Below are 25,617 nucleotides of genomic sequence, written 5' to 3'. Positions count from 1 at the left end.
AAAATAAATAAATAAGACTCGCACGCCGAAACGAAAACATCGCATCGCCGCAGCAGCCGTTGCACAGGCGCCGTGGACGCTCTTCTCGCGCGAACCTCCGCCGCCCTGCCACCGACGGTACCCTCTCATCACCACCGAACCCGCCGCCCCTCCAACCCGCACCATCATTGTTGCAGCCGTCTTCGCCCTTCGGCTGCGGCCTCACCACCACCGCCGCCGCCGAACACAAAAGAATAGAACGCCGGCCACGCACGCACGCACGCACGCACCGGCGCGCCCGTACCACATGTGAACTCGACGGCGGCGACGAATCACTGTGGTCGGCAAGAACGAACGACGCGGCGCAGTGCATTTCGTACCACCACCGAACGACGGTCGACGGCGGCACGCACTCACAAAAACCAGTACACACGACGGCGACGACGGTCCACGCTCCACGCGCGTCACTCCGCCATTCTCTCTCGCTCTCGCTCCCCGCGCTCTCGCTCACCTATCTCTCTCGCCGCGCGCCGTCGCGACGTACGACTGCTGCTGCAGCTGCTATATACAAAAGACAGAGAGCGCGCGTGCGCGCGATAGCACGCTCACACAGGCACACTGACGAACGGTTCGCGGCCCGTCGCTCGTCGCACAAAACCCTTCAGTGTCTCACGTGCTCCGCATACGTTCAGTGGTTGTTCGCTCTTATTCGCACGTTATACTACACTTTAGTACACCGCATACACCACCACCAAACATATACAAAACGTTATTGTTATACCCACCGTACCATAATAATATACCATAGTAATATTGTGTTTATACCGCGGTATATTATTGTTTTAATACATGTACTCGCGTTCGTTTCCGGCAATAAATCCGCTAGGCCACAGTTGAAAGAAATTTTGATAATTATAAAAAAAAAATCGTTTGCCACATACCGCGGATTTCAAGTGTTGCGATATCGCTACCGCCGTCGTCATCTGAGATATTCCACCCCCGATCAGCCGACTCGCGTCCATGACCAAGGTCGTCTGCGTTTGCTGCTGAAACCGTTTTCGCGGTTTTAAGTTTATTTAGGGTGAGTAAAATACTCTCTATACCATAATAATATAATATTATACATTATTACTTTTTATAATTAAAAACATTGTTGTTGTTGAAGAAACGTATGAAAATATTTTTTTACTCGCAAACAATTCGACCACATAAATATTGCACAGGTAGTAGGTACTATACATCGAAAACTGCGTCGTGTGTTGTACAGGGTTTTACCCAATTTATTAGGTCGTACCGCCATCCGGCATCCCGGCTGTGTGTTGGCCTCCCGCCGGCTTGTTGTCACGGCGACCGGACGCGCTTGCGAGTGCCGCTGGTAGTCCGCTACACGGGAGTTTCGTTTTCGATAGGTATTCGTAAATCTAGAGGATCGCCGAACAACCGTCCATTGCTCAATAACATTGTAAAAATCCAAAAAAATATAACGAAACAAAGGCGACAACAGGCCGAGTACAACAAACCGTATCACGACGGACAACAATAAAACGTTGAGAATATTCTATGCACGCGGTCTTTGTCCAAACGCGCAGGGTTCTTTTTTTCTCACCGACCCTCACCCTCTCGTTGTCGACCCTCGTGGTGGATAAAACACCCTACAGTGGCGGCAGTATAATACGTATATTGGAACATGTTTTATATAATATTTTGTTTGCATGGTGTGCGAATTGATCGGCCGAAATACTAAATATCAATAATAATATTGTTGTAAACGTGTTTCGAAAGCAATCGATAGTAAAATCACTACCAATTATTATTATTATTTATTATAAATTTATAAACACACGCGGACCATAATTTTCAATCGATTACTACCTCGAAATGCAACAAATATTGTGACTTATACGTAGGAACAGTTAAATCTCCAGTTATAATTTTATATTATATTATAGTATAATAAAATATTAAAATATATAATAGATAATTGTGATTTATAATACAGCTGATTGTCATAACAATCAATGTTATTATTACCTATTCAAGACTAGAAAATATAGGTACCTACGGGTAAACTCTTGTGTTTTGAAGTAATGTTATTTATAAACGGTTATTTATAATTTTTTTCTATTTAATATTGCACCGTGTTACGTGTGTTTCGCAATAATTATAAGTTAGAATATTTTAAAACCGTAGCTCATATACTAGCCAGAACACAACGTCGGACGGTCTGTATAAAATTAATAAAATATAAATTTCTTCTCGACGGATTCTGACCATGTACCCATGCCAGTATGTCTGTAGTATAGGTTTATAAACGTCGCGTTTATGCTGAATCTTTCAGTTATCTAAGTTTTTCCGCGAATTTTCATCGTTTCGTCCATCTCGAAATTTACCGAAATCCGGCGAAGACGATGAAGTTGTAATTATATATTATAAAAAAAATAATAATAAAATAAATTAGGTAATGCAGTTTCAAACGCGTGTTGTAAACATTGTCGTGGAACCACCACCATCAATTATTACGCCCGTGAATAAAATATAGACGACATGTGTCGGCGGGCCCTGCGAGGTCTCGTCGGCCCAGTGGTGGTGGTGGTGATGTTGGTTGGTAGTCTCTGGTGGGGGTAGTGGTGGTGGTGTGATGGTCGGACGCAGCAGCCGGCCGGCTAGCCACGACAACCGGTCGTCCTTCGCAGTTGTAGTTCACCTAGTCGTGTTCGTTCGGCTCTCTCTGTATACAAAATATTACACATTAGCTACACTCTGTATGTTAGGTTGTATAGTGTGTTATAATAAAATGTATTACTGACCATAATGTGACATAATATAATGCGCGAACGCTGCCGCTGCATGTCGGCGTATACAATTTATTTAGGTGGCCGACACAATCGGAACGTTTGCAGGGTGGTGGCGGGTGGGAAGGGCTACACAACGTGCAGAGTATTTTTCGGGAAGTCCTCGGGCCTCTGATGACGAGGAGCTGCAGAGGGCGTATGGATCGCTGTCGTATGTGCAACGTATAGTACGTACATATATATTTAATATAATTCGACTGTGATTTACCGTGCCGTGTAAGCTGCGCGGTGAATATAAAAATGCAAAACAGGGGTTAAAGCGTGTGTATACGGAAATGGCTGTGTGAAGGGGAGGGGTAAAAACGACGAAGAAAAAAAAAAACGTTCTGAAAATATCCTCGTGGTGGCTTTTTGCTCCCTCGGCATCATAGCGACGACCGACATACGTACCTATACATTATATACCACCCACGTTCCCACACACTACACTTCGTCATCTCATGAGACGCGGTGGGGGTTATATATTGTGGCTGAAGGGGGAGCCACTTGGAAATTCCGACGTTGACTTTTACAACCCGAAGTAATTTGAATAGGTCGTTGAACAAAAGCAAACCGCTGCTACGGTTGCCGCCGCCAAAGCCACCATCACACTTTTAATAGTATACTTGTGCTTGCAATTTAATCCGAAACGACGACTGCGTCGAGGAAGATGTACGAGGCGCATATTATTATAATGCAATATCGAATGCCGTGGCTAAACGTGTTGTAACTCGCAGAGACGTGTTTCGATAGGTAGACGGTGTATATTATATCCACGCAGACGCCCGCAATCCTAAAATTGTAGAAGTATAGTACTAGATTTTAATTATATTTACCATTATTAGTATTCAAATTTTAAATCTCATGATGTTCACAATATGATGTATCAGACCCAAAAAATAATTAATTGTGAATTAACATCAACAATTAACATTAGGTAATTCAACATAATATAATTTATTTTAAGCGATAACAATATTATATACCACGTACCTACATGCATACACTAATTATTATATATAAAAATAAGCTTTATAATACAAATGTATAGGTACACTATACGTAAGACTTATAATAATTTATGTTTTTTTAAAATTATTATTTCAATAATACGTAACGTACCTGAATAATATAATAGATAATGTAATTCAAATTATAAATATTGTAGATACAATAATAATTATGAAAACCTGCTTTGGTATAGTTAATTTAAGATATTACACATTTGCATTTTACAGACTATTAAAATTGACCTCACTTGTAAAAGGTCAATATTACATTCGAAATATTATTTGAAAAAATTTCCTATATTCTAAAATATAAATAATTGGAAAGACCTTAAAAATAATACATTCCTATATATACAATATTATATTTTTTATCAACCGAATAAATTATAGGGTACCTTACTACCTTTTATGATTCCTTTCACGTTTAAGTTCATTATTTCTCTGCGATTTAATATTTATTTGATTTTCTATATACCTTACAATTATTCAGTAAATTTGATAATAATATGATACAATACATATTATATTATTATCGATGATGTGCCTCAAACTAAAACTCGTTATAAAGTATAAATCTGTGCGCGTAATAATTGATTTGTTTGATTTATCGTTAGGATACATACCGGACTATAATAGTAACCGTACCATTGTTATACACATAATAATATATTATTCTCCGACTCTCTTTATACCGAGCTTTATACATTTATTTATTCACGGTGATTTTCGCAGTTATTACATAGTTTGCATGGTAACACATTTATCCATCGCCTAAACTAGAGTAGCCTGTGTTTAGGGGCGGGGGCACATCATCTTGTCACCGGGCCAGAGAACGGTACATGTATACTGTTTATATATAGGTACTTCATTATGCTAATGGTCGTACAAAACAGGCAGCCCAATAATTACACCCTGCCGCTGGTTCGGTAAATTGCCAGATAGCCGGTCTGCCAAATGCCACTTGAATAAACGCTGCTACAGTAATAGTCATCAGTAGGTACTCATCACGTAGTGCATTATTGGAGATAATATTATTATTATTGTATAGACTTAAGTGCATACCTATTGCTATTTGCTGCAGACACCGAAAATCGAGTCTCTTCTAATCGTACCGGGTACGTTGCCCTTACGACAAAGAAGGCTTTATCATTGCGATAAAAAAAAAAAATGTTTGCGTATAATACATTTATATAATATTAGACGTGCAGCGTGTATGAAACCGGTACTGAACTGCTTTTAAAGACAGACGTCGAGACTGTGGCGGTTCGAACGTTGCGGACGAAACGAAAGGGATACTTTATTTTTATTTTATGTTTTTACTTTCACTCCTAGGTACGTGAAATGAGAGTGAATTTCTGTATCTGTGCGTGAAAAATATAATTTAGACTCACGTGCATATAGGTAGTTTCTATTGAAATTTGAAATACAGGAAATATGCGTGTTGGGAGAAAAGTGTTTGACTTCATCAAAATATGGTGCCTATATATATTGTATCGTCCAAACAGTTATTATTATTTTTAACGACACGCCTGTCACTTGTGCAACAATATATTGTATTATATTGTAGTTCTTTACTTCTGTTATTTACGTCCGTATTCGTTTAAATGTTTAATGATTTATAAAAAACAGTTTGTTCAATATTTCCCATTGGCATATTATAATCTGAATTTGTAGTATTAAGAAGACCCGCAGTGGTTGCTCTGTCTTACAAACGTATAACATGGCAAATTCTATTTTGTGTTTTAATATATAGTTTTAATTTTATTGACTATAGTAGATATAATATTATTGTTATTGTAATTGTAGCATAATAATACCGTTAAATTTCCTATGTAAACAAAGTTAATTAAACAAATAAAATAATAAAAAATTAAAGTAAATTGATCTATTATTAAATTTAAAGGTAAAAATATTATCTGCGTTCTATTCTCGTTTTTTTATATATTTTTTTATTTTAAAGCAAATTATACGCATTTTAAAGTTTTAATATTTTACATATTTAGATTTTTAAACTTGCCTTAAAATTAAAATATTAAAAAACTAACGATAGAACACAGATAATATTCTTACATTTAAATTGTATAATAGGTCAATTTACTGTAATATTAAAACGGACAACAAAAATGGATTCTGCTGAACGCAAATTTGCTTTGTTGTAAGTTTATAAGACGAAAATAACACATGCGGGCATCACGTCCTCATAAATAATAATAATGAAGACCATAATATTAAATACGTAATATAATATGCGTATATAAATATATAATACGCCTAGTATTGATTTTTAGAAAATATTTCAAGTTCTAGAAGGGTTCAATACAAAATATTTTTTTTTTCATTAAGAGTTTTTTTTATGTTTAACAGTACGGTCTACTAAAATACTTGTCACATAATATATTATACTTGAGTATTATGAAAAGCATAAAATATTTTTTATAAAATACGCTAAAACATCCACAGGTGAATATACCAACTATTTGCTCATATATACTATTATACTAATAGTCAAATTCCCACCAGGCACATAGGGCCACTATAAGAATAACAATTTGATGAGCAACAAATGGCCGACCTTTTTTTAAAAATACAAATTGGCTCGTTTTTCCAAAATTTGAAAGGTCCTATTGTTTTGAAAAACAATACCCTGCGAATTATTTTGTTTAAACTTATTTCTCTAACCACAATTCGTGGTTGTTTTCTTTTTTTCGTGGTTATTTATGGTTTTCAATTTAAACAAAATTTAACATATTTTCATTCGAAAGACAATTGTTTATAAATCATAAATTTAGACGTTATATGTATTTCCATTTTGTAATAACTATACATTTGACGATGTCATTTATATAATAATAGCTTTTCAATTTATAGTTATGAACTCGAGCCCATTAAATTCAGTACACTCGAATAGGTATGGATTTGAGAGAGTAGAATTTCCGGTTCGGCTTTGGATGCGAATATCATAATATTTATGGATATTAGAAAAAAAATATCAGGGAAAAAGCAACTCAACTGTAAATTTCCATATTTTTGGTGTTATATGTTGCATAAAGTATCGGTGGTATCTAAATATATCTTAAAATAATAGTTCTGTGTCCCCTGTGCAGTCTGTGTAGATACTGCATATAATTTATAAACCAAAAATTGTACAACATTTGTATAATTATAAGTAGTAGGTACCTACATAAAATTAATTAATATTTTACATAATTTATACATATATTGTAAGTACCTATATTAATAATATTGTGCTTGACGAATGTATATGTTTAAAACATTATCAATATAATTTGTATAAATAGTAATTGAATATAAAATGTATTCGTCCCTTCATTACTGATTAGTGATTACTGATAACTATTAGAAAATCAGTGTCTATTTTGTAAATTAATTTAGGTCTTAACTTAATGTTCATTATTTATTTAACTGGTTTATTTTGTATAAAGTATGTTATGAGGAAAGTCATTACCTACGAAATCAATTGATAGCATTAGTATTTATGATATTTAAATATTATAATATACATTATAATGTACACAGTTTCAGTGGCGGACTGGATAGGGTGGTGGGTGGGCGATACTCGCCTGGGCCTGGCGAAAATTTGAACTGCTTGAATAAATTTGGGTCGATAACTTATAAATATTTTATTATACTAGCCCAAGATTGGGCCGAATTTCTGTTTCTCCGGGGCCAATTTTTATTTCCAGTCCGCTCTTACACAGTTTTAAAATATTAATTAGGTAGCTTAATTTAGTATAAGTATTTAGTACCATATGGTAAGATTTGATTACTACCTGTATACAGAAAGAGATAAAAAATTAATTCTGATAATATACATATTATTATCCAATTTTAAATACTTACTGAATTAATTATAAATAAGTAATTATGTAAGTTGTAAATACACGTTTGCATCTTAAAGTTTAATCTGTCTTCTTTAAGTACTAATGCGATGCATTAAGTAATGTAGATTGTAGGTACTGTTTAATGTTTTGTTATACTCGCACAGTCGTACATAATATTTTCATTTTAACTACTAGTCAATTACTATTTACTATAAAAAAAGACGACTGCTTATTATTTTTCTCACTAAAATGCAATTCACGATATTTTTAAACAACAAAACATGTCGTTTAATTTATAGAAACGATAAGTGGATAAATAAATGAGTGTATTACCGTTACTTAATGAAAAACCGATTGTTTTTCTTTGTACTGTTAGTTAAAATAAAATCATACGGAAATGCAATGGATTACAAGACTGATCAGTGATGACACTATAATGTTGTGTTTTGATATTTATGTATTGTAGTCTGATCGAGTTATTTTCGACGTACATTTAACGTACGTTTCATTGATTCTTGGTAGATATAAAATAAATAGGAAAAGTGGACAAGTGGAGAGAATAATGTAATAACACATTGTTGGATACGGAAACTTCTCGCGGGTTAACCTTATTGAATCGTCACGAGGTTGTGGTATAATGGTTGAGAGGGGGTAGGAGGGAAAGAGAACAATAACGAGGCCAAGTAAAGCGACTATAGTGTTATCTAATGTACGTGTATATTTTTCTCTTTCTTCTTCATCTCAGACGTCTCTTATTTTTTCGTAACAAGGACAACGAAGAGAAGATTTAAATTGGCGCAAAATCATGGACCCAAAATAAATTAACCATTTTTCAAGCACCGTACCAGATGATGGTTAGTCTACAGCTGCGTTTGATAATTAGGCGTTGTATTATATTGAACTGGTTTAATATCTATATCGTATAATATACAGATTACAGATACCTATGAACGAATTAAAAAACATTATTCCTCAAAAAGTATTAATACAAATTACCGGGTAATGTTTTTCGCGTTTGTTTATTTCATTATCTCTCTAATGAAATCCCAACGTTGTGTAAAGTAAACGATATTTATTCTACAACAAGCGCAAACAGTCTACCCTGCCCGAGAAATGTCCCGTTAACAGTTTTTTTACAGACGCTGGCAAATAATATATAATCTATAAAATATATCTCTAGTTGTGCAATTTTTCTTTGAATAATTAATCTTCACCTTTCGATATAATATGCAATGTCTGTGAAGACGCTGGCAAAATGCAGTGACCTATATTAAAACGGAACAGATGTTTCTGATGTATATTGAAACATTTCTATAGAAAATCGCATTTTAAACTATATTAGATATTATACGCTTCCATTTTCAGTTATTATTTTTAACTTTTCACTTTAATAAATTAATTTGAGTATTCGACCAGTTATAAACTCTGGATACAATATACCAAAAAAATAATTTGATTTAATTACATATACTATTAGTTCATAATCAAGTAGATACATTGAGTAATGAGTGTTGTACACTGATTTAACTGATAAATAGTATATATTTTTTTTTACTCTTGTAAGTGCCAATAGACAAGTCATTATAAATGAAATAAATAAATGTTTTCTCTTAGGTTTCCGTGTGGTTTCATTTAATTTTCATGTACCTGAATCATATAAACGGTACCTATTCAATGTTATAATGAAAAAAAAAAATAAAACAACCTAATTAGGTAGGTAGTCTAAATTCTTCCCATCTTATTTTCTTATGAATTCGAACTTGGTGCGCAAATATGATTGCGTTTTGGCTGCATTTAATATTTACTTACATATTATTTATACCATAGACCTAAATTAACTATACGTGGACTTGTTGTATATTAATAGGGCTATATGGTTAACACTAATGGTATGTAATAATATGTACCTGCAGTGCTTAGGTAAAATCGATTTCCGGAATGAAATGTGTCTTCGCCTGGGATCCTGCAGTGTATGCGTTATCGTCCGTTATCCGGACAACATAAAATATATGCCGAGGGGACAGATGGTTAGCAGACGGCGTGGTAGAGACGCGTGCCCGGTTTCTCTGTCGACCCCCTCACTCCATCTCTTTCTAATTTTTTTTTTGTTTCCTCACCACCTGGCTCCTTTCCACGCAAACCCGAACAGATGTCCCTAGCATAGCGCAAACAGATCTACCAACCCCTGGAATAATCTGCAGCATGAAGTATTAGGTCTATAAATTCTTAATGATTTCACCAACCGCGTGTAGCTGTCCCCGGCTGGTACGACTCCAGAATAATCAAACCATAATAATGTAATAATATATTGATCGTGGGTCCAAACTTCGAATGCGAAAATTATGAATGAAAACACGGTTTAACGGTGTATGCCAAAAACACGGCCGATTTCTGTCGAAAATATATTGTATAATATGCGAAATGTCTGCCTCTCCGATCGTTATTTAATAAGGATATTTCAATATTTGTGCGTGTTTGCGTATACATCGTCGTATTTATTCTTTTCCAATGCAAAAGCGGATACGAACAAATATTTACTGATACCTATATCGTTGTGTACATTCTATGGGTATATTAAAACCTATATGTGTACCTATTCGATTTTCCACCCTTACAAATCGTTTTTTTCTCGTTTGATAATTAATTATTGCTCGATGGACTTGTAAGTGTATTATGTATACTTTTTAGAGATCATAACGGTTTTTTGTGTAAACACATCTGCGGTAATTAAGTATTTTCCCGCTTGGCTTCATTTATCATTTCTAGCGTGATTTACATTTGTTAGTTTATAAACATCTAGTATTGTATATTTAATCACTATATACGTAACTGGACACAATTTTATGTTTTCAAGGAATATACATTCATTTTTTTTTTTAAATGACTTACGTATATAATACTATATATTATAATGTTTGCCGATTGCAGGGTAGTTTCATTCAATTTTTCCATGTAGTCCAATCACACGGAACAGAAATACAAACTATGATAAATTCCATTAAGTATCCAACTATGAGGTAATCGGCTTGTGGAAAATATGTATATAGTTCCATGATAGTTTAAATATGATAATAAGAATCTAATAACAATAATACATTGTCATTTTATGATAAGGATATTCTTCTCACAGTTTACCTAGTTGCCTCTAAAATGTCGAAGACATCATTATAATATACGAGTATTATGCTGGGTAGCACAAAGGAATTTGATCCGTTTGATTCGAGTTGTTTATTTATTTTTATTTTTTGTCAATAACGAGCTCATATAATCTCTATATGTTTAAAAAAACTAATAGTTTAAATAGAATGAGCAGAGGTGGTTTATAGGTACATTAAAGAAAAAAAAATCCAAACACAAAATGACAGTGCTGAAACAACATAAATCGTATACGTTTGATTTAAAACGTTTTTAACATTTTTAGACCGTCTCAAACGAGTTCCAGATGTTACTCGTAGAAATTGTCTTTTGTTGTCGATCGACATTTTTCAGTTGAACGTTGTTTGGTTAATGCGTAATATCGCGACAAGAATAAATTTGCGTGAAATGTTCGTGCATTATAAAACTTGTAAGGACTTCTCCTTGTTAGGTTAGGTTTCTGGATGTAGGTAAAATACCTAATAATATTATATTATACTAATATTATGGTGAAAATGTGAGACAGAATATATTTTAGACATAGATGATTTGACATAATAGTATAATAATAATATGCTATTCAACCGTTTCAATATACCTCCGTAATACAATAAATAAACATTTTTAATCACAGAGTGTTTTATAAACATTGTCAATATTATCATATATTATTGTACCTAGGTATATGAGTTTAATATAGCTTATTATAATATTGCTAATAAAAAAAAAAAAAACTTGCCCTAAATATTAATTAAATTCCCTAACTTAAGAATAAATTAACAAATAAAATTGTTTATGTTTCTCTAAAAAATGAATGAAATCATTGGAACCAGTGTCATTGAACGTGTTCCTTCCAAACACTGATAAAGTCTTACTGTGGTCTTGAGGTTCTGTGACAGTATTTTTTACATTTTAGGTTATCCAACGTATGCAGTCGTATAGTTACCTACTTTATTTTTCGTTTTCGTTCTGTTCGCTCGATTTTCATTAGACTAAAAGAACCACAACATAATATCATATTATAATATGATTTATCGGTAACGTATTTTTTTATTGTTTATTTATTTTTCATCGTTGTTATGCACTACATTGTCGTCGTACACCACGCACACTGCGATCTGCACACCGCTGAAACCTATGGCCGAGCTCCAAAAAACATAAAAATGTAATCATAAAGACAGAACGCACGTAACCCCTTTTTTCTCTTATTTTTTTTTTATCTATCTCGATAAGCATCTCCGCGTACCACCGCCGCCGCCGCCGACCGTTCCACCGCGCAAACAGTGCGTGACGCTCGCTACAGCTGAAAACGTTTCCCGTTCGCGCTCCATTTCATCGACCAAACCGTCTTCGTGACTTTTGGCTTGTGTCTTGTGTGATATGTTTTTGGAATTGGTTTTTCGGGTAGAAAAAATGAATTACACGTTGTATAATGTAATAGCTATAAGGTATTAGGTAGGTACATTGTTTCGAACCACATTCAGACGTCGCGTGGCATAGAGAACCGGCGGCGGTAGCATTGGTGGTACATACGAATAAGAAAAAAAAACAATCCGTTAGAAAGTAGCCTATATATTTTTATATTGATCTCATATCAGCTTATTCGTCGAAAACCGATTACATTTTGAACGTTCACTTTGAATTTGTTATATTGTTTTTATTTTAAGTAAGTACCTACCTACCTATATAAAAAATTAAAATATTATCTTGTGTATACCCATATACGAGTATAAATTATATACTACACCTAACTGTACATACTGTACTTATTTAGGAATACAAACCTATAAAAAATAATATTTTTTCCAAACTGCAGCTGACTTATTCTAATTAGGGGACGTAATGCTAACGCAGTCCTCCTCCGGTTCTCGATACTACGAAAAAAAAAAGAAAAATGAAAGATTTATTCTAATTTACTCGATATTATTGCCAAGAATTTAACTGAAAAAAATATATTATTTTATTTTATAAACTAGGCGACCAATGTATGTAAATAATAGAAAAATGTATTTAGTTCTCTTCTTTCGTAATCTATTTTGATTAAGCTTATACTACCTTTATACTGTGTGAAACTATCTCCTATTCTATCTATGCCAATAGTCTTTCTATTTTATGTCTCATTTCTTTTTTTCTAAGCAAATCTTTGTAAATCGTTACTTTTATGTAGGTACCTCGGTACATGTATAACAGTACATTATTTATATACATATATATATATATTATACTACTTACCATTTTTACTTATGTTATTAAACTTTATCTTTTTTCGTTCTTCGCTGTACTAGTTTCTTCATGGCACTACATCAAATCTTTATCTAGATTTAAAAACACAATAAATTTATAACATTGTTTTTAAATGCTTATGTGAGTTACTGTATACATCATGTGTGTTAAATTAAGTTCCGTTCTATTATATAGGTAATAACTAATAACATTTAAATACACTTCAACAATATTTTTGTTTTTAATTATATGGTCTACACCTTTGACAATTAGTGACTTATAGACAGAGGTATATGATTTATGATTTATCTATATAGGTATTTATATTAAACTATTCTTAATTAGGATTTGTTTAAATTTGAGTAATAATATAAAATTACATATTTTATATAATAAAGTAACTTAATATTGCAAAGTAGTTAAGCTGCAGATTTTATTATACTTACATAATTTTCACAGCCCTATTAAATATATTTTATTAGATCTTTGTAATTATTAACATTAGTAAAAAAACTAACAATATAATAATGTTATTATTTACATGTAAGTCAATTAATTACATTCGTAGTGATATTAGAATATGTACCTGTATGTATTATATAATGTTTAAGATAACTCCGCAAAAATGTTTCTTTATAAAATTGTATTTAACGAAAACTAATGTTTATATGCTCAAAGAATCACAAAGGTACCTAGTGTGTTTTATTTATGGTGGACACTCATATATCAATGAATTGACGTTTCAACATTCTCATTTTTATTATTATATTAATATTCTGTTAGTAAATTATTGAAAAAGTACCTACGTACAATATTATTATTGTTAAACATATAGGTAACTTTTTATTTGAAAATTTATTTTCAAATTATATTTACAATATTACGATTAACGAACATTGTTAGTTGATTGTTTATAGAGGACAGGATTTTTAAATATAATATAATATATTTTATTCAAATTTTAAATATATAATTGAGAGAAATTAGCGGTTACTACGTGGAATCGAAAATTTTCATTCGAAAGACGTATCGGAGGAGTGAGATTATTCGATAATTTAATAGTTGTCTGAGATAAATATAAAATAAATTATTAAACATTACTGTATTGATGAGTAATGATTTAAATATAACACTAGAGAAACTTTTTTGATTCAATTTTGGGGAACATTGTATTACTTACCTAATCTAAATCGGTCATTTTGCGAGCTATGGTTTAAAATTAAAACTGATTTAATATTTATGTTACCTACTCAATTTCACGGCATAGATTAATTTTTAGATTAGGTACTTACAGGTAGAATACAAAATACAATTGTTTTGTAATTTTACATCAATTGGTTATTTTTTTTTTGTTAGGAACAATTTTTTCTCAAAAAGAACAACGGCTAAAAAACAATTTCCGATATGATATAGTTTAAGAAACGATAAGATATTATGTATACAGTTACTCTGTCGCTTGAATTTCATACGTTTAAATATAATATATAACCGATATAGGTAGGACGTTTTAAATGTGATTAAATTTTGCATAAGTTTTATTTTTTTTGTGCTTGCGTCGGCTTGTCCGTATAATTTTTCACTAATACGTCTACCTATATAGATTGAATTAAACTTTTTTTTTTTATAGTTTACAAACTGATTTTCTAAACAAACTTATTATACGTGTGTATATATTATAATAGTGTAGCGTTCACTGTTCAACCGATCGAACTAAAAAGAACTGGTTAAATGTGGAATTTAATTTGAGTATACAACGCATTGTTATATTAAATACCTAAACCGATGCTGTGTTTTTAGCGCTTCGATCGAGTACTTTAAATTTAAAAGCTCTATATAAACGTAATATAATATCGCCGCTATAAGGGTTTTGTATATAGAATTGAGGGCAATTTCAATGTAAATACAATCGTACACTGTGTTATTAACAATCGTTAATTTATCGTGCTCGCAAAATGTATATATACGCGAGTGATTCGCTTGGAAATCGGTTAATGGATTTTCACCGGCACTGTGTCCCACAATTCATGTAACATTGTCCTACTCTTACATTTTAACATTTATACAATACACATATACATATAATATATTTATAATATGGATAACATTTTGCACAAATTGCACGTGTTAGCGTATTGAACCGGAACTATTGGATTATTTTTTCTAACAGTTGATGAGTTTTGCGGGTTTTTTTCGGTTTGTTCGTAATCGATTCGTGATTTAAAAACACATTATTTATATTCGCACACCGGCAGTAAAGCAGCTCCGCATACAGAAGTACAAAACTAATCGAATACACTTTGCTACAGCAGTAAATCCCATTCGCCCACAAATAGATTCAAAAACGTCGAAATAATAATATAAGGTCTACGAAAATGCCCCTAGATTGCTGTCATCTATGAGCGTTTAAATAGCCATCAATAGTAAAACGTAAACAAGTACTTATCGAAATTACTGTTTATTTAAACACATAGGTACCCAATATAATATTATACACGTCGATTTTCAGTGCAAGTATATACCTATACTTCAACACAATATAGAAAGTCTAAACTGACGAGATTCATTCCCCGCGGTAGATTATTTATTTCGATTTCTTACCGCACGATAATAATAGTAATAATAGTAGTAGTAGTAGTAGTAGTACGAGCGGGCGAGTTTTATCTTCGATTAAAAACTACTATACGGCGTCGTTTGCGGGAATCGTTCCAAAAAAAGTTAATCTTTTGTGCGGGTGCGGATATCGACTGTCGCCGTTGAACTTTAATTACGACAACGGCCAGAAACCACTATAATATACAACTGCGTAGGTACTATTAAATAAATAACAGGAAATAGAAGAAAACGACGATTACTACAGAGATAACGCCCGAGTTTTTGTGACGAGAGATAGAGAAAATGTACTATAAATATTAATACATTATTATAGTTATACCGTTTGAATACAACCTCTCCTGTGGGCTCTTCCTCTTTCTAGGCGAGTACCGACCAACCAGCAGTAGGTAATACGTACATAGTGGTCCAAGTTTGACTGCCACTATATAATGTACTATTAGCTAATTTTGGCTTTCACTATTTCTATAACTGGGGTGGTTCTTGACAAGTCCAATAAAGGGGGGGGGATATTTTGCATACCGGTAGTCACGTATACATGCACATACACATTTTACTTTTTACGAGTTGATAATATGAGTACATGAAAAGTAGTTTTAAGTGCCATACACTTGTATCTATATAGGAAATATTAAATTATGTCTTATGTTTACTAAAACACTAAATACCGCCATTGACTACAACTCTACTTTACTAATGCCGTTACAATAGGGTAAATCGGACAACGATGACACTAAATACTACTACTACATATTATACTATTATTATTACTACTACTACTACCACGGTGGCGGTTGAGATTGGTGATGTTGTGTGCGCTGCAGAGTGCGAGCTCATCGTCGCGGAATTAATACGTTCCGGACCATTTAATCCGTGCCGTCCCCACAATGGACTGCTCACTACAGCTAAAGTTACGGGGCGTCTTATCACTGCTCATTCCGCGTCGCTGTGCTGATAAGGCGTGCCCGCGTTTCCATCATCGTACACTATTATTATTATTATTATTTTGTGACGATTAATAGTACCACCGCCGTCACAGATAACGGAATACGCGAACCGAGTTTAACCTCATAATATTTAGTAAGTAAAATGTACGCATTATGTATGTGTAAATAATATAATAGGTACGTGTATAGCTGAATGTCGGGAGAAAAAAATCAAGGCAACAAGGGCGGGGACTGAAAATCCAGCAGAAAATAAATAATAAAAACTTGGCGCTTAGACGATATTAATTAATATTTTTTTCTCTTCTTTCACTTTGGGATTTTAACGTTATACATTCTCGCGTGCGGGTTAGCTAATTAATTATTATCATTATTATTATTTTTCATTTTAATATTTTATACAACAGCGTCACCGTGTATTGTGTGCGCTTTTTGTTTTTTTTTTTTTTAAAAGGCACGCCCCAAAGAATTAATCGCGAAACTAGAACGTCGACGAGGGTTGGCTCTGGCGATAGAAGTAATAAAATAAAAATACCAGATTTTATAACCAAAATAATATACCGGGTTTATTATATTAATTTATCTAGGTATAGATCCATTCCGCGGCGCAGCAGTGCGTGCATAGAACTCACAGAAAACGGTTCGTTGTTGAGTTGTGGGTGAAAGGCAAGCGAGTAACACACATACACATATAGAATATAAACTATATTTATATATATATTGAAAAGAGGGAGAGAGAGAGACCGCTCAGCCACCAACTTCCACTACCTATGTAATATAATAATAATAACTTAACGCGTGTATGTGCGTATATCGTATGTTAAACCTGAGACACGACCGCAGAACGAATTGTATTGTACACGAATGCCTTGGACATTATAATATTATATACGTATTATATGCATTATGTTTTGTCAATTTTTTGATTTCTCCGTATATACTATACCTACTCGCTATATATATATCATACACAATTTTAATAATATTATGATAAACCCGAACTCTTGGCGGTAGTGGCCGAAATCACGACAATGGTATTGGTCGTCGGGCCAATGAGGAAATCTGTTGTCGTCATTTGCATATAATATTATTCTAAATGTTTCTTGGCAATGGTATTTTCACTCGATCGCGAAATTGTCTCGGAGCGAAAATCTGGCGTTGGTGCAGCAATGCAGGTGTTGACAGGACCCAATTTGTTCGATGTGAAATTTCACATCATATAGAACTCAAGGAAAAATTGTTGTTCGATGCTTTCTAAACGTTCAGTTTGATGTAGTGATACATATTAACACCGGATAAAATAATAAAAAAATTCACAACGCTAACGAAGACACAACTTAATGAAATAATATGTGAACAAAAATGTGAGAATAAGTCACAATAATGTTGCCGAAAAGTATTATATATAATGGCCATCCTGACACAGCTAAGACATTTCGAGACATTTATTAACGCTATAAATGGACAACAGTAAAATATAACAGTCTATATAATCTATATAGATGTCGGAGAATATTATAAATATGATATATGTTTACTGAATTATGATTCTCGAGTTAACGAGCTATCAAAAAATACATTTATTCGATGATTAATACTTCGATTTAGTATAATTCGTTTTACTAGACGGCTGCTGCAGGGGTGAGTGAAGAAGAAATTTGAATCCGTAAAAGTTTACCCGCTCGCCACAAGAGCTGGGTAATAACTATGAATTATGTTCCAACTCTGCGCATTATACTATGTATATATACATTGTTTTGACCATTTAAATTTGTATAAACGTGCGATTATTTTTGAAACATGGTTTCCAGTAAATCAAGACGTATTATATATTTTACGATATTAAAAAAATTACGATTTCCATCTAGTCCATTCGAATGTAAAGTTTTGAAAAGACGTCGCGGATACATTACAATACCTATTATGATTGTTTTAACTTAATTCAATCTTGCAGATATACGGAAACGTCATGTCGATGGATTTTGGGCACCATTATATTTAGATTTTAGGTACATATATGGACACTGGAAATACCTCTCGTATAATATACATACCTAATATATCAACAAAACAGAACTTTGTTTTTTTAGCTATTATAGCCAACTAAACTGAGACGGTAAAATTAAAAAAAAAAAATATAAAGAACAAAAATGGTCATCGTCATTATTGTAATCTGTCTTCTTTCTTTAAAGAATATAAAAATAAGATACGCGTGCATATAATATGTGCGGAAAAAAGTGAATTTTTGTACTTGGTCCAGTTATACACTTTTTGTTGTTATGTATCATCATGGCCGTCGTCCGGTATCATCGACCTTGAGCACAACCATATGTATACATTATCATAGCCATTATATGTATACCATATAATATAGCGGGTGCATAATATGTAGTATGTATACCGACTTGTCGCACGTATTTATCGTTTTAAAAACGAACGGTTTTCTCCTATTTTGTACTTATATTATATACTAGCCGAGTGTGTGTGCCATTCACGATACGAGTTAACGCGAAACGCGTTTTATACTTTCTTTCGCCGTCTGTGGCGGTACATTTTTTAGGGCTCGTGACACGGGTCTCTATTCTCTAAAGTCTAAATAAAGACGGCTGAAAGGTTTCGGGGTGCGGGTGTGCGACGAGAGAGGGTTAGGAACGAGTGCTTTAGAAAATTACTTTAACCGGGTGAGCCACACCCATCACCTGTCAATTCAACCTCTACAAGACTTTTCTTATGGGTTTTTTTTTTTGTTATTATACTTTCTTATATAGAACGCACGCGTTTCCTGCCAACAAAAATAGCCTATACCTGCGTGTATTTTATTTCTATAATCCCTTCTCGCCTCAGTATGTTCCACGTCGGGATATATATAACAGTCGATCCGATCGGTAATCGGATCGGTGCCCGTAGAAACGGACGATGGGTTATGAAAAATGATCTTCTCCGGCCTTACTCGGATTGCGGAGCCTAGAAGAAAAAAAACTCACGGACATGTATGTTCTTGACGACATCGTATTAAATGTCATACCAAGATATACCCACTGCAAACGTCTATTTTTAAATAATAACGTGGAAATGTCATTCAAATTCAATTTTTATAATAACAAAATGTTCACGTCACGAATACTTTGCTTAGAAATGTTAACTCTGTAATCAACATTTAATTGACATTAATGTTGGTATCCATTTACTCAGCTCTTCGAATCTTTATGACACTTTGGGTTTGGAAACTGTTGAATAATGTTCTACCGTGCACACATATAATAAGGCAAAAAGTCGTCACTCTCCAATATAATAAATAACCGTAATTTCGGATCGACCACCAACGACGAATTATTACTATAAAAACATATCAAATAACAGTATTTGTGGATACTGTTCCACTATATGCAAATGTTATATTTTAAAAAGAAAAATAGGTTTTAAAATAATATTAATATTTTGCTAAAGATCAATATTTATCTGTTTCATGTATAGAATACCATCGAAAACTTTTTTAATTTTTCTTTAAATATCAACAATTTTTTGTATACTTACTGATGTAACATAAACCATATTATACAAAATCGCTGAATGATACGTAAAATAAATTACCTAAGAAAATGCTTTTTTTTTATGTTCAAATTTTATGACACCATGACACGATAAAACGTTATATATTTTTACATTATACCTAGATATATTTTTGAATTTAAATCTTTCTTTTAATTTTTATTAGGTGTACCTACAACAATTCGTTATCATACAAAATGTAAGCACTTTGTGTTGAAAATTATGTAGTTAAAGCCTTTCAAATATCGTTTGACGCTCGTCGTCTATATACGCCAACCTTCCTTTTATAGCAATGATTATGTAGCTGTAGCAAATGTATGTGTGCCCGGCCTAAACCTGTTTCACATTGCTATATCAAGCGTAAAAACACATTCAACCAATTGGAAAATTTTCGATTTTTTATAACATATAATATATATATTATTATTTATTATATAATACCGGCTCTTGATAAATTAATCATATTCAGTGTTATTGTTTCAAAAAACTAAATATTCGATTTTTTTCATGTTATTTGTTCGCAGCTATAGACATAATCTTTTCATTCGGTTTTTGACGATGGGAAAGTAAAATATGAAGACCCCGAGGTCTCTTCAGCACATTATAATAGAAATTCCTTACAAAACGACATGCGCGTGTTGCTGTGCTTTCGAATTATATCAGACATGAGACATCATCATGACAACACAACTGAAAACTGTGATAACAACAATAAAAATAATAATAAGAAAGCCGGGGTCCCTTGACTGAAAGAGGGTTTGTTGTTAGACGGCAGGGTTCCCAAGGGCGGTCGGGCGGAGCTGGAAAAATCAATAGTTTTGTTTCAAATGCAGTACCAGCGCCCCCCTAACCTAGTGGCATATACACAAAACAGTTGTAAATTATTTTATTTACTTTTTACGCTTCTGTTATACTATGCTATGCTGTACGTTATCACTTTATTGACCATGTAATAATAATATATGTAATTTTCTAATTCATAATCAAATATCGGCGCCTTATAAATAATTCTCATCGCGGGTAAAAATAAACCCCAATTTAAATGACGATTCTAGAAAACGACGTATACCTAACCTACATAATACAATAACGTTCGCAGGCTGTAATATTTACTTAAAAACATGTTGTGTCCGATAATAAACCGAACGTGTCTTACGATTGAATTATTAATCATAATTCATCCGCATGTAAAATATTTATGCTTGCAAAATGAAAAATGTATGTTGGTATAGACTGTTAAGTGTTAACGCACGTTTAAAATTAATGATTGTTGACCTAACATAGGTATTTGGTATACCTATAGTAGTAGAAACGTTGTGTCAAAGAACAACACGAAATATAGGTTTTGGTCGCGTTTTAACAACATGTGATGATGTATAGAATATCGGTTTAATGTGTTCAGCTTTTCCTACTCGTTATTTTTGTTTCCTCTTCAAGTATAGATTATATACTATACATCTATATCAGTCGAATAAAAAAGTTCAAGAAGCTGCCCATTGATCGAATATTTCCCGGAATGTCATACATGTTTTTTTAAAAGACAAAACGATAGAATACGCTTCACGAGTATTTTTCCCGATATGATATTACACACTTAGATATCAGAGGGGCCGAAAAGGATTTTTCGTGTAAGCCCTAGGATTTGCTACCCAGGATTTCAGATTCGACCAGTAACTTCAACTACGTTTATTTCTGGCGTGCTAGAAGACTGAATCAACTTCGTTTTTGTAAATATACCTAGTCTCCAGCTGGTCCATAGTTGACCTACCAATTGGTTTGTCTAAGGATTTAAGGATAGTGTTTGGGTGCATTTGTATACACTGCGGCAATGCGGTTATATAATAATGCATATTTCCAGAATCATGAATCTTTCATGCGTCTGTCTACTAAAACTGCGGATACTGTGGGCAACCATATATATAGTGTACTCCTATACTTAATAAATTAGTTGTCAAGTCAAAGGAAATAGCTTATTATTTTCTTATTATTATTAGGTAGTTTTCCGTAGAAATTAATTTCTATTTTTATTAATATTGAATTAATTATATGCAGTTTAATAATAGGTATAATCAGTTAATTAATTAATTAGTCATCTCGTATTGTACACGTTGTAAACATACTCTTAAAAAATTGCACTCAATATTTTAGATTCAGAGCGGAGCGATAAATGTATTGATTTTACAATGATGTGAGTTTTGTCTGTTATCACCTTTTAGGACAGTAATAATGCTTGGATTTTCTTCAACGGTATCTTTTCTGGTAGTTGGTATTTTGGAGGGTAGTCAAAATTCCTAATAGTTTTCGATATCGCAGAGAAAAACAAAAGAAAAATTAAGGGAAAACTGAAATTTTTTCGACAAAATCGATTTTGGTTTTTGGTGTAACTCTAAAACGAATTACCGTAGATATATGAAATGTTCGCTGGTTGTTTATATTAGCATTTTCACGATAAAATTATCAAAAAATATTGATTTGTTTTGAACTGTTTACGGACATTTTCGGTTTCAAATTTTTTTAGTACTTATTTCTTATACAATGATTATATTATATCATTGAATTCAAATTTAACACAATCCATTACAGTGACTCACTTGTAACCTACTGTACTTGCCACATTATAGATTTTCAAATTTTTGTTGTTTTATTTTTTCGTATTTTACGCCATAAAAAGGTTTCTTCATTTTTATCTAGAATAATATATTAGAGTTTATGCTGAGTAATCATTTTTTTCGGTCAACGTTCTCGTGTTATAGACTTAACGATTCTGTATATTATGTTATGTATATATCACACATTATACTGTAGTATATACACGTTGATCGATTGGCAAAATAGTTTTTCCGTAAAAAAAACCGCACAGTAAGCGCCTAGCTGTGTAACCCTCCAAAAAAATAGCTTTTTAGTGATGTTTTCCCTGCAGTATCTTTTTTAGATAATAAATTTAAAAAATATATATATATCACGTTAGTATTATACAGACCACTGTAGCTTATAATATCCGAAGTTGATACTAAATTAAACATGTTTAAGTGGAAAAAAACCTCTTTGGACGTTGCTAATGAATCACCGGATCATCGGATCTCGGTCCGAAAGATAAATATTTGTTTGGTCGAACAAAGTAAAAATCGCAACGCCGCTCTTTTCTCATAATACGTTTTATAATTTACCGATTCCTACAACCATCATGATCACTGCAGACTCACACTCTTTCACGCATATTATTATTATATTTATATTATATATAGGCATGTAGATATACACACGATAGCCGTTCGCCGCACAAACGGCGTCGGCGGCGGCGGGTCGTACGAAAACGTCGAAAATCGTTACTTTTCAAGGTCTCCTACGATAATCCCCTCGTCTTTCACACACACACACACACACACACGTCGTGAACCATTCAGCTATATATAATATATATATATTCGATGTATATTATGATGTCTACTCTAATCCGCCGTTTGATTTCGCACATTATTTTCGTATGTATACGTCTTCAGTCTTGTCTTTATTTTTCACGCCGTTCGTCGTCTTCTTCTGATAATAAATTAATGATAACGCAATAGTCACTGGTGATGATCGCATTCGATCATGCGTTAGGACCCTGCAACCCTGCAAAGTCGATCAAGGAATGAAAAATGAGAAGGTGGCCAAACTGCACAAATTATACACCTATATAATTAATATAAATTAAACACTAGTAGTTTTAGAATGGGGTATTGGGATCGATCATAAATATATTATGAATTAGAATAAATGTTGTAGATACCTTCAGAGTCGGTTTATAAAGTATTAAGTAGGTATCTACATATATTATTAAAAATTAATCAATAAACGAGAAAGTCATACTTGAAATATTAATTAAGGTAGACTTCAACGTGGACATAAATAGCCAAAATGTGAACCGACGATGACGTTTCCTGTAATATTGACAAAAAATACGCGGTTCCGTTTCTTCCATAAAGGGAGATTTTCTTAGCGTACCGTAGGTTGAGAAACGTATCATAGAAAATTACTTTATGTTTCGTATTTATATAAGTTATACCATTTAAGAGAAATACAATGTCACAAAAAAAGGTATTGAATAGTTTTTGTATTTTATTAATTATCATTGACTTTATTTTTAAAAAGCATATAAACATTGTAATTAAGGTATCTATGTACCTTATATTTTATGAGCATTTTTAAGCCTAGAGGGGGGGGGGGGAGGAGGCTTAATCTCCATTATTTGCGCTAATGCATCATAAACCTTTTTATCTGTCTCCGGGCGTACCTCGTTTGATATTTCCAAACGACATCGTAACTCGTATTTTGACCCAAGTCTTATGGAACGCAATTTTGTGTAAGTTGTTGTGTTTTAGCATTGTGCAGGATAGGTACTATATATTATTTTAAACGTCTGCGGCAATGTTCCTTGTAATATCTTAATCCATAATATACAATATACACGTGTATATGTATAATCTATACATAATACATTATTATAATTCCGGCACGTGTAATGTGTATAAAACACATAGTAATATATTAATAATATAATTATGCCTAAGACGAATTTTTATCTTACGAATTCGGAACACGCTAGCCGCGAAAGCACTTCCACTCACCTCTTGACCATCGTTTTTGAAAAATCGTCGTTATAACTACTGTTGAAATGTCAATAATATAATATTATAAGGAAAACACGGCGTACTGAAACGACGGTGTGCACGCGTGCATGTATGTGTTATATTATGTTACATGTATATATTATATTGTTATTTACTCTGTCGCTCGAACGTGTAATAAATAATAATAATGTTTTAATATCGATCGGATTAATCGTCACGGTAAAATTTTACAAAATACAATATTATTACCTATTCCCCGTGATTATAATATTATGGGTATAAGACAACTAGATACGTGTTGGTAAGGTAGATTATTATCGTCGTATTCGTGCACGGCGGACTTGGATTTTACCATATTATTATAATATCGTTGCGAATCGATACTCCGCCCGCGCGTTTTAATGCGCCGTACGACCATTGCGGCGATTATTATTATTTCTCTCGACTCGATAATGTGTATAAAACTGTTCGTATACCCATTATCTTTTATTACAATTTTTTTGTTTCTCTTCACATAATATTGATAGATATTATGCGACGTCGTCGCGGTCGTCACACACATACGACCATAATCATGTATAGGTATGCTCAGGTACCTACAGGATTTAATTGCACGTGAAAGTATTATGTATATCGTAGATATAAAATTAACTATTATGTATATTATTTGTCTTTCTTTATTTTGTGTCGCCGTCACCATGAAATCGCTTTTTCATGTAAAAACTTTTAAATTTCCCAAGCGTAATACAACACCTATATATTATTCTATGAGATTTTTTTATGGTTTTACACTTGTTTTTTGATTAAATATTTAACACAATTTTCCGTAACATTTTATTTTATGTATAATATACTGTGTTTTTTTGTTGGTGAACATCAACTTT

The 25,617-nt window shown here is 33.0% G+C and overlaps 1 protein-coding gene across 2 annotated transcripts in view; it reads left to right on the top strand.

The window, feature by feature from the left end:
- The first annotated feature begins 341 nt into the window (after positions 1-341).
- The window catches only part of LOC132941484 (RNA-binding protein Musashi homolog 2), a 62,214-nt gene continuing 36,938 nt past the window's right edge, over positions 342-25,617 (top strand). For both annotated transcript variants that reach the window (XM_061009573.1, XM_061009571.1), the window contains exon 1: positions 342-1,060. The gene's annotated coding sequence lies outside the window, so the exon portion shown is untranslated. The remainder of the gene's footprint in view (positions 1,061-25,617) is intronic.

This window comes from Metopolophium dirhodum, chromosome 3 (assembly GCF_019925205.1).
Source record: "Metopolophium dirhodum isolate CAU chromosome 3, ASM1992520v1, whole genome shotgun sequence".
NCBI lineage: Eukaryota > Metazoa > Arthropoda > Insecta > Hemiptera > Aphididae > Metopolophium > Metopolophium dirhodum.
The sequence above is the reverse complement of the archived record's forward strand: the minus strand, read 5'-3'. Positions and strand labels throughout refer to the sequence as shown.